Here is a 12,030-nt window from a genome sequence, read left to right on the forward strand (position 1 = left end):
CCACCTACCACCCTCATTCAGCTGGTGAATCAGCACATCTTCATGCTGAACACCAGTTGATGTGAGCAACGAGAAGAGAAAGAACACAAAATATAGTCTCTGGGTGGGGAAGGGGAGACTTAAATGTCCATAACAAAGAGTGGCTCGGAAGCACCATATTTATCCGAGCCCGGAAGCAAAGCTGCCAGACTGAATATACAGCAGGTGGTGGGAGAATCAACAGGGGACAATAGCCTGCTTTACCTCGTACTCACCAATCTACCTATCGCATATGCATGTGTCTATGATGATATTGTTAGGATTGACCACTGCAAAATATTTGTGGAGAATAAGTCTCGCTTTCACACCGATACCACCATGCATCGTGTCATTTGTTACTCCCATCGTGCTCTGTGGGTTGAAATTACACAGATTGGTACGATCCCATAACCAACAGATCAGATTATTTGAAAGCTGTCATATCCTTTCGCGAAAGGAAATGAAAAACGTAACCGTTTCCCCATAGCCCTCATTTTTTTTTCTTTACAAGCATATATCGAATTACCTTTTGAAAGTTACTATTAAGAAATAAAGCCTTGCATTTATAGAGCGCCTTTATCGACCTTATGATGACCCAAAGCACTTTACAGCCAAAGAAGCACTTTTGAACTGAAGTCAGTGTTGTACTGTAGGAAACACGACAGCCATTTTGTGCACAGCAAGTTCCCACAGACAGCATTACAATAACGATCAGGTCATTAGAGATGTTGATTGAGATAATTATTGGCCAGAACACTGGGGATAATTCCGCTGCTCTTCTTCAAATGGTGCCCTGGGATCATTTACATCCACCTGAGAGAGAGAGCAGACAGGGCCTCAAATTGACGTCGCATCCGAAAGACAGCCACTCTGACAAGACAGTGCTCCCTCATTAATGCCCCTCCGACAGTGCAGCATTCCCTCAACACTGCACCTCCGACAGTGCAGCAACCGCTCAGTTTTAGCCCTTCGACAAAACAGTACTCCCACAGTAATGTACCACCGAGAGTGCAGCGTTACCTCAATACTACACCTCCGAAAATGAACCGCTCGCTCAATTTTACTCATCGACAATACAGTGCTCCCTCAGCACTGCCCCTCCAAAAGTGCAGCGCTCGCTCAGTATTACCCCTTCAACAATACAGTGCCCCTTCAGCACTGCCCCTTCGAAAGTGCAGCGATCGCTCAGTACAGCTGCACCGAATGTATAGCATTCCCTCAGTACTGGCCCTCCGACAGTGCAGTGGTCCCTCACTACTGCCACTCTGAGAGTGCAGCACCCCCTCAGTGCTGACCCTCCAACAATGCAGCGCTCCTTCATTACTGACCCTCCAACAGTGCAGCGCTCCCCCAGTGCTGACCCTCTGACAGTGCAGCGCTCCCCCAGTACTGACCCTCCAACAGTGCAGCACTCCCTCAGTACTGACTCTCCGACATTTCAGCGCACCCTCAGTACTGACCCTCGGATATTTCAGCTCTGCCTCAGTAATGATCCTCCTAGAGTGCTGAATTCCCTCAGTACTCCCCCATGGACTCTGAAGTGCCCCCTCAGTGCTGACCCTCTGACCGTGCAGTGGTCCCTCAGTACTGTCCCTCGGACACTACAGCGCTCACTCACTACTGAGCCTCCGACATTTCACAGCTCCCTCAGTGTGACCCCTCTTGCAGTACAGTGCTTCGTAACTACTGCACTGGAGTGGCAGCCTAGATGTTTTTACTCACGTTGCTGGAAAGGGCCTTGAACCTACAACCTTCTGAGTCAGAGGCGAGTTTGCTACCGACTGAGCCTATTGAATCTGCTTCCACCCGCCTTTCAGGGAGTTAATTCCACGTTACCATATAGCGTGTTCAAGGTTCGTTCTTTTAGTAATGACAAGTCAGCCAGTGGTAAACGTTTCTCCTTAATTACCGTATCAAAACCCTCAACATTTTTAGCACTTCTATTCAATCTCCCCCTAAACTTCTATGCTCCAAGGAGAGCACTCCCAGCTTCTCCAGTCTCTCCACATAACTGATATCCCTCATCCCTGGTGTCATTAAGGATACATTCGCTTCTGACTAGCGCCAGACGATGACGACCTCCAACAATACATAGTCTAACCTTGACAGTGATTGGCATTTCAATCACCAAATCCTCTACCATCAAAATCCGAATGATCGCCATTGATCAGAAAATCAACGGGACTAGCCACATAAATGCCATGGGTACTACAGCAGGTCAGCGGCTAGATATGCTATCGTGAGCAACTCACCTCCTGACGCCCCGAAGCATGTCCAGCACCTAGAAGGCACAAGTCAAGAGAGTTACGGATTACTATCTGTAGACACCGAATACATTGGCATGGTGGATATGTTTCCTGACTATTAATCCAGAGACTGGGACCAATAAACTGTAAGTCTTGAGTTAAAATCCCACGTCCACGGCTGAGAAATTACATATAATTGAAATTAAAAATCTATTATCAGTAATGGAGATCATGAAACTACCAGATTATCAACTGCTTCAATAATGTCCTTAAATGATGGAAACCTGCCATCCTTACTTGTGTTGCCCATATGTAGTTGACTCTTAACTGCGATCTGAAATGACTGAGCAAGACACTCGGTTGTACCAAAGTCAGACACTGGGGAGTACCTTCACCACAAGGACTGCAGCGGGTCAAGGCAGTGGATCAGCACCACCTTCTCAAGGGCAATTAGGGATTGTCTGTATCTAGACTTGCCAGCGATGCCCAAATATATCAAGTAAACTTATTAAAACTGAGAGTCTGCAAAATACTCATGTTCTAAAGGGTCATATTCAGGACAAGATTAGAATTTGTGAACGAACATTAATGATCTAATAATATGTAAGGACAGATATGGGGTCTGAGAATTTCCGTTCTGAAATCATCTACTTTGTGACGTCGCCAGAGAGGAATTCCTAGGCTCTTTTGCTTTCACCATTTTCCTCTTTAAAAAGCCTGTGTGACTGGTCCTGTGTCTGTAAAAGTGTAGTAAACATTAAGCAGGATAGTGATAGTCTTCAAGAGGAAATCGACAGGCTGGTGGAATGGGCGGGCACGTGGCAGATGAAATTTAATGCAGAAAAATGTGAAATTATACATTTTGGTAGAAAGAATGAAGAATGGAAAGATAAACTCAAGGATACAATCCAAAAGTGGATGTATGAACAGAGACACCTACGGGGTATATGTGCAAACATCCTTGAAGGTGGCAGGGCTGTTTGAGAAAGCAGTTAAAAAATCTTACAGGATCATGTGTTTCATGAATAGAGGTATAAAGTGTATATACCGAGTGTAATTTAGCCTGATTTTGCGGATAATACAAATGTGGGTAGGAAACAAGCTGTGCAGAGGAGCAAAGAATTTGCAAAGGGATATAGACAGCCTAAGTGAGTGGGCAAATATTTGGCAGAAGGTGTATTATGGGGGAAATTGCGAGGTTATCCACATTGGCAGGAAAAATAAAAAAAATATTATTTAAATGGAGAGAGATTCCAAAAAACTGCAGTTCAGAAGGACCTGCGGGTCCTTTTGCATGGAACACAAAAAGTTAGCATGCAGAGTCAGCAAGTAATCAAAAAGGCAAATGGAATGTTGGCCTTTATTGCAAGGAGGTTGGAGTATAAAAACAGAGAAGTCCTGCTGCAACTGTACAGGGTATTGGTGAGACCACACCTTGAGTACTGCGTACAGTTTTGGTCTCATTATTTCAGGAAGGATATATTTGCATTGGAGGCAGTTCAGAGACGATTCAGTAGGTTAATTCCAAAGATGAGGGGGTTGACTTATGAAGAAAGGTTGAGCAGGTAGGGGCTATACTCATTGGAATTTAGAAGAATGAGATGTGATCGTCCTGAAACATATAAGATACTGAGGGGGCTCGGCAAGATAAATGCAGAGAGGATGTTTCCCCTCATGGGGGAAGCTAGAATTCGGGGGCATATTTTCAGAATAAAAGGTCGCCATTTTCGAACTGGGATGAGGAGGAATTTCTTATTTTGTTTCATTCGTTTTCATGGGATTAGTGCGTTGCTGGAATAACCATCATTTATTTCCCATCCCTAATTGCCCTTGGATCTTTAAAAAGGCTGTCTGTTTAAAAAGGCTGTGTGACGAGTCCTGCCTCTTTAAAAAGCCTGCGTGACTGGTCCTGACTTTCGAAAAAGCCAGTTTAACTGGACCTGTCTCTTTAAAAAGCCTGTATGACTTATCCTAACTATTTAAAAAGCCTGTGACATTGGTCATCTCTCCTTAAGAAGCCTGTGTGACTGGTTCTGTCTGCTTAAAACGCACGTGTAACTGGTCCTGTCTCTTTCAAATGCCTGTGTGGCTTGTCCTGTCACTTTCAAAAGCCTGGGTGACTAGTGCTGTCTCTTTAAAAAGCCTGAATCTCTGGTCATGTTTCTTGGAAATGCCATTGGGAGTGTTCCTGTCACTTAAGCAGCCTGTGCGACTGGTTCTCTCTAATTGCAAAGCGTGTGACACTTGTCATGTCTCTTTAAAAAGCTCGAGTGACTGGTCCTGGTTATGTAAAAAGCCTGTGTGACTTGTTATGTTTGTTTTAAATGCCTGTGTGACTGATTTTCTCTCTTTACAAAACCTGTGTGACTGGCCCTGTGTCTTTGCACATGCACATTCTCCCCGTGTTTGCGTGGGTTTTCTCCGGGTGCTCCGGTTTTCTCCCACAGTCCAAAGATGTGCGGGTTAGGTTGATTGGCCATGATAAAAATTGACCCTTAGTGTTATGCGGGATTAAATACGTGGGGTTACAGGGATAGGGCTTGGGTGGGATGGCTGTCGGTGTAGGGACCGGGTGCTAGGGTTTGGATGATCAGCCATGATCTCGTTGAATGGCGGAGCAGGCTCGAAGGGCCGAATGGCCTACTCCTGCTCCTATCTTCTATGTTTCTATGTTTACAATGTATAGTGAACAGTGAGTAGAATAGTGATGGACTTCAAGATGAAATAGACAAGCTGTTGGAATGGGTGGACACGTGGCAGATGAAATTTAAAGCTGAAAAAAGGAAAGCTATATATTTTGGTAGGAAGAAGGAAGAGAGGAAATATAATCTAAAAGATAAAATCCTAAAGTGCGTGCATGAACAGGGAGACCTACGGGGAAAATGTGCACAAATCATTCAATGTGGCGGGGCAGTTTGAGAAAGAAGTTAAATAAGCTTCCGGGATCCTGGGCTTGAGGAATAGAGGTGCAGAGTATTAAAGCATGGAAATTATGATGAACGTTTATAAAGCACTGGTTTGGCCTCAACTGGAGTATTGTGTCCATTTCTTGGCACCGCACTTCAGGAAGAATGTGAAGACCTTAGAGACGGTGCAGAAAAAATTTACGAGACTTATTCCAGGGATTGGGGACTTCAGATATGTCGATAGACTGGAGAAGCTGGGGTTGTTCTCCTTAGAGCAGAGAAGATTGAGAGGAGATCTGATAGAGTTGTTCAAAGTCATGAGGCTTCTGGACCGAATGGATAGAGAGAAACCCCTTCCCATTGGCAGATGTGTGCAGAACCAAATTAAAAGTGACTGGCAAAAGAACAAAATGCGAAATTAGAAAAAAAAATTACGCAGCGAGTGGTTAAGCTCTGGAATGCACTGCCTGAAAATGTGTTGGAGTCAGACTCAATCACGGCTTTCAAAAGGGAGTTAGATAATTACATGTAAGAAAATCTAATGCAGGGCTATGGGGAAAGGACGCCGGAGTGGGACTGGCTGAGGTGAGCTTGCACAGAGCAGGCACGGGCTCAATGGGACCAACGGCCTTCTTCTGTGATGTAATCATTCTATGATTCTATGATTTTGACTCATTAAGAAGCCTGTGTGACCGGTCCTGTCTCTGTAAAAAGCCTCAGTGATTGGTCCTCTCTTTAAAATGCCCGTGTGAATGTTCCTTTCTCTTTTTGATGCCTGTGTCCCTGGTTCTGTCTCTTTAAAAAGAATGAGTGACTGGTCCTGTCTCTTGAAATAGCCGATTTGTAGAATCATAGAATCATAGAAAGTTACAGCACAGAAGGAGGCCATTTCGGCCCATTGTGTCCACGCCAGCCATCAAAGAGCTATCCGGCCTAATCCCACTTCCCAGCTCTTGGTCCGCAGCCCTGCAGGTTAGAGCATCCCAAGGGCACTTCCAAGTGCTTTTTAAATGTGGTTAGGGTTCCTGCCCCTACCTCCCATTCACGCAGTGAGTTGCAGACCTCCACAACCCTCTGGGTGAAAACCTTTCCACTCTAAACCTTTCAGCAATTACTTTAAATCTATGCCCCCAGGATTTAGACCCCTCTGCTAAGGGAAGTAGTTCCTTTCTATCCATTTTATCTAGACTCCTCATAATTTTATACACCTCAATATGGTCTTCCCTCAGCCTCCTCTGTTTCAGGGAAAACAGGCCCAGCCTATCAATGTTTCATTATAGCTAAGATTCTCTACTCCAAGCAACATCCTTGTAAATCTCCTCTGTACCCTGTCCAGTGCAATCACATCTTTCCATTCATGTGGTGACCAGAAATGCACGCCATAATATAGATGAGGCCTAACTAATGTTTTATATAGTTGAAACATAATCCCCCTGATCTTATATTCTATACCACAGATAATAAAGTCAAACATTCCATATGCCTGCTTACCCACCTTATCTACCTGGCCTGCTTCCTTCAGGAATCTATGGACATGCACTCCAAGGTGCCTTTGTTCCTCTACACTACTCAGTGTCCTATCATTTAATGTGTGTTCGCTTTCCTTGTTAGCCCTCCCCAAATGCATTACCTCACACTTTTCCTGATTGAGATCCGTTTGCCAATGTTCTGCCCACCTGACCAATTTATTGATATCTTCCTGCAGGGTACAGCTTCCTTCTTCAGTATCAACCACACAGCCGATTTTACTATCATTTGCAACCTTCCAAATCATACGCTCTATGTTACGGTCTAGGTCATTGATATATACCAAAAAAAGCAAGGGACGTAGTACTGAGACCTGCGGAACACCTTTCAATAAGATCATGGCTGATCCAATCTTGGTCTCAAGACCACTTTCCCGCTTTCTCTCCGTACCACATGATTCCCTTGTAGTTAAAATGCCTGTCAATATCCGCCTTGAGTTTATTCATTGACTCCGCCTCCACAGCTCTCTGGGTAGAGAATTCCAAAGATTAACGACCCTCTGAGACAAGATATTCCTCCTCATCGCCGTTTCAGATGGGCAGCCCCTTATTCTGAAATTATGCCCCCTAGTTCTAGATACCCAACTAGGGGAAACATCCTCTCAGCATCCACCCTGTCAATCCCCCTCAGATTCTTCTATTTTTCAATAAGATCACCTCTCATTCTTCTCATCTCCAATGAGTATATGTCCAACCTGCTCAACCTTTCGTCATACATCAACCCCTTCATCCTAGGAATCAACAGAGTCAACCTTCACTGTACTGCCTCCAATGCAAGTATATCCTTCCTTAACTATGGAGAACACAACTGTATGCAATATTCCAGGTGCGGTCTCACCAGTGCCCTGTAATGTTGCATCAAAACATCCCTACATTTATAGTTTATACCTCTTGCAATAAATGCCAACAATCCATTTGCCTTCGGAATACCTGCTGTACCTGCATGCAAAATTTTAGTGTTTCATGTACTAGAATCCCCAGAATCCTTTGTACTGCAGCATTTTTAGTCTCACTTCATTTAAATAATAAGTAGCTTTTTCATTCTTCCTTCCAAAGTGTATAACCTCACATTTTCCCACATTGTACTCTATCTGCCAATTTTTTGCCCACCCACTTAACCAATCTATATCCCTTTGCAGACCCTTTGTGTCCTCCTCACATCTTGCTAACCCACCTATCTTTGTATCATCAGCAAGTTTGGCTACAGTACACTCGGTCCCTTCATCCAAATCATTAATATAGATTGTAAATAGTTGAGGCCCCAGCACTGATCCCTGTGGCACCCCACAAGGTACTGATTGCCAACCGGAAAATGACCCATTTATCCCGACACTCTGTTTTCTGTAAGTTAGCCAATCCCCTATCCATGACAAAATAATGCCCCCAACCCCGTGAGCTCGTATCTTGTGCTGTAACTTTTTATGTGGCACCTAATCTAATGCCATCTGGAAATCCAATTACACCACATCGACTGGTTCACCTTTATCCATCCTGTTTGTTACATCCTCAAAGAACTCTGGTAAATTTGTAAAACACCATTTCCCTTTCATGAAACCATGTTGACTCTGCTTGATTGTCTTATGATATTCTAACTGTCCTGCTATTACCTCCTTAATAAAGGATTCCAGAATTTTCCCAATGACAGATTTTAGGCTAAATGGCCTATAGTTTCCTGCTTTCTGTCTCCCTCCTTTCTTGAATAGTAGCGTTATATTTGTGGATTTCCAATCCGCTGGGACCTCTCCAGAATCCATGTAATTCTGGTAGATTACAACCAACGCAACCATTACCATGCAGCCACTTCTTTTAAGACCCTAGGATGCTGGCACATAGGTCCTGGGGACTTGTCGGACTTTAGCCCCATTAGTTTGCCTTGTACATCTTCACTCAGAGCAGCGGCGGCAGGCAGCGAGAAGCGGGACCTGGGCGGCGGCGATAAAAAGCGGCAGCGAGGCCAGGAGAGGCCTCAGAGCAGCGGCGGCAGGCAGCGAGAAGCGGGACCTGGGCGGCGGCGATAAAAAGCGGCAGCGAGGCCAGGAGAGGCCTCAGAGCAGCGGCGGCAGGCAGCGAGAGAGGCGGGACCTGTGGGAGATTCGGCGGCGAGGTACAAAAGGCAGCAGCGAGGCCAGGAGAGGCCTCAGAGCAGCGGCGGCAGGCAGCGAGAGAGGCGGGACCTGTGGGAGACTCGGCGGCGAGGTACAAAAGGCGGCAGCGAGGCCAGGAGAGGCCTCAGAGCAGCGGCGGCTGGCAGCGAGAGAGGCGGGACCTGGGGGAGACTCGGCGGCGAGGTACAAAAGGTGGCGGCGAGGCCAGGAGAGGCCTCAGAGCAGCGGCGGCAGGCAGCGAGAGGCGGGACCTGAGGGAGACTCGGCGGCGATAAAAAGCGGCAGCGAGGCCAGGAGAGGCCTCAGAGCAGCGGCGGCAGGCAGCGAGAGAGGCGGGACCTGTGGGAGACTCGGCGGCGATAAAAAGCGGCAGCGGGGCCAGGAGAGGCCTCAGAGCAGCGGCGGCAGGCAGCGAGAGAGGCGGGACCTGTGGGAGACTCGGCGGCGATAAAAAGCGGCAGCGGGGCCAGGAGAGGCATACCAAACTCCAGTCTGCGAGCTCAGTAGTTGCAGAGAGGTACAAAGTAATCGGGGTGTGACGTCACCAGGGAGCAGGTAAGTGATTGGTTGGTGAGTATTTCTCTCTTTTCAAAACAAGCTTGAATTCTGTGGTGTTAAATTTCTAGGGTCTCTGTTGTGGTGAGGACAGTTGGTAAATAAAGCGCCCTAGAGTATACCTGTAACTGGGGTATTGAATAAATTTTTAGATTAATTAAAGGAGTAAGTCATGGCAGGAGAACTCAGACCCGTGTTCTGCTCCTCCTGCTCTATGTGGGAAATCAGGGACGCTGCCAGTGTCCCTGGCGACCATGTGTGCGGGAAATGCATCCAGCTGCAGCTACTTGTAGACCGCATTGTGGCGCTCGAGCTGCGGGTGGATGAATTTTGGAGCATACGCGATGCTGAGAGGCTCGTGGATAGCACGTTTAGCGAGTTGTTCACGCCTCAGGGTAGGGCAGCACAGGGGGTGACCATCAGGTGGAGCAACAAAGGCAGGCAGGTAGTGCAGGGAACCCCTGCGGACATCCCCCTTTCAAACAAGTATACCGCTTTGGATACTGTTGAGGGGGATGACTCACCAGGGGAAGGCAGCAGCAGCCAACTTCCTGGCACTGGCGGTGCTCCTGCTGCCCAGGAAGGGGGGAAAAGGAGTGGGAGAGCAATAGTGGTAGGGGATTCTATAATAAGGGGAACAGATAGGCGTTTCTGTGGCCGTAGACGTGAATCCAGGATGGTTTGTTGCCTCCCTGGTGCCAGGGTCAAGGATGTCACTGAGCGGCTGCAGGGCATTCTGGAGGGGGAGGGTGAACAGCCAGTGGTCGTGGTCCACATTGGTACCAACGACATAGGTAAAAAGAGGGATGAGGTCCTGCAGCAAGAATTTAGGGAGCTAGGTGAAGGATTAAAGAGCAGGACCTCACGGGTTGTAATCTCTGGATTACTCCCGGTGCCACGTGCAATAAGTATAGGAATAGGAAGATAGAACAGATGAATGCGTGGCTAAAGGGATGGTGCAGGGGGGAGGGCTTTAGTTTCCTGGATCACTGGGCCTGCTTCTGGGAAAGGTGGGACTTGTACAAGTCGGACGGTTTACACCTGAACCAGAGGGGAACCAATATCCTTGCGGGGAGGGTTTAAACTAACTTGGCAGGGGGATGGGGTACAGAGTGGAGCTATAGTAGGGGGTGATTTATAGCCAAATACAGAGGGAAAAACAATCAGCTGGGAAGGCAAAGCAAATATGTGAAGGCAAAAGAGAATATGGCAGGGCTGGAAGGCATTTATTTTAATGCAAGGAGTCTTGCAAATAAGGTGGATGAACTGAAGTTGTTGTTGAACACATGGGAGTACGATATTGTTGCTATCACGGAGACATGGTTGAGGGAGGGTCAGGACTGGCAGCTCAATATTCCGGGGTATAGAATCTTCAGGCGAGACAGAGGGGGGTGTAAAAGGGGAGGGGGTGTTGCAATATTAATTAAGGAGTCAATTACTGCTGTAAGGAGGGATGATATATTAGCGGGTTCCTCTAATGAGGCCATATGGGTAGAACTTAAAAACAAAAAGGGGGCAAGCACTTTGCTGGGAGTGTACTATAGGCCCCCAAACAGTCAGGGGGAGATAGAGGAACAGATATGTAGGCAAATCTCAGAAAAGTGCGAAAATAATAGGGTAATAATAGTGGGGGATTTCAACTTCCCCAATATAAATTGGGATAGTCAGAGTGTGAAAGGCTTAGAGGGTGCAGAATTCTTAAAGTGCATCCAGGAGAGCTTTTTGAGCCAACATGTAGAAAGTCCTACAAGAGAGGGGGCGGTACTGGACCTAATTCTGGGGAATGTAGCCGGGCAAGTGGTGGAAGTATCAGTAGGAGAGCATTTTGGCGACAGCGACCACAATTCGGTGAGATTTAAGGTGGTCATGGAAAAAGACAAAGACGGCCCGGAAATAAGGGTTCTAAATTGGGGGAAGGCCGATTTTAATATGATAAGGCAGGATCTGGCCAAATTGGACTGGGAGCAGCTACTTATAGGAAAACCCGCATCAAAACAGTGGGAGATTTTCAGAAGGGAAATAGAGAGAGTACAACGCCAACATGTTCCTGTAAAGGTCAAGGGTGGGACCAACAAGCAAAGGGAACCTTGGATGACAAGGGATATACAAAAATGCATTAGAAATAAAAGGGGGGCTTTTGGCAGTTACAAAAGACTAAAGACGGAAGAAGCCCTAGAGGAGTATAAAAAATGCAGGGGCATACTTAAAAAAGAAATTAGGAGGGCGAGGAGGGGCCATGAAATAACACTGGTGAGCAAAATAAAGGAAAATCCTAAGATGTTTTATAAGTATATTAAGGGCAAGAGAATAACCAGGGAAAGGGTAGGGCCCATTAGGGACCAAAGTGGCAATCTGTGTGTAGAGCCAGATGATGTAGGCGGGGTTTTAAATTAATTTTTTTGCATCTGTGTTCACTATGGAGAAAGATGATGCAGACATAGAAATCGGGCAAGGGGGCTGTGACATACTTGAACATATTAGCATCGAGAGGGAGGAGGTGCTAGCGGTTTTAGCAGGCCAAAAAGTGGGTAAATCCCCAGGCCCGGACGAGATGTATCCCAGGCTGCTGTGGGAGGCAAAGGAGGAGATTGCAGGGGCTCTGACACAAATTTTCAGAACCTCTCTGGCCACAGGGGATGTACCAGAGGACTGGAGAACAGCTAACGTAGTACCA

At 46.6% G+C, this 12,030-nt stretch overlaps 1 pseudogene; it reads left to right on the plus strand.

Moving 5' to 3' along the window:
* The first annotated feature begins 123 nt into the window (after positions 1 to 123).
* Positions 124 to 12,030, plus strand: part of LOC147092046 (uncharacterized) — an 81,178-nt pseudogene continuing 69,271 nt past the window's right edge.

Source organism: Somniosus microcephalus, unplaced genomic scaffold, assembly GCF_052327205.1.
Source record: "Somniosus microcephalus isolate GS21.2 unplaced genomic scaffold, FLI_Smic_1.0 unresolved_chr2, whole genome shotgun sequence".
NCBI classification, from domain to species: domain Eukaryota; kingdom Metazoa; phylum Chordata; class Chondrichthyes; order Squaliformes; family Somniosidae; genus Somniosus; species Somniosus microcephalus.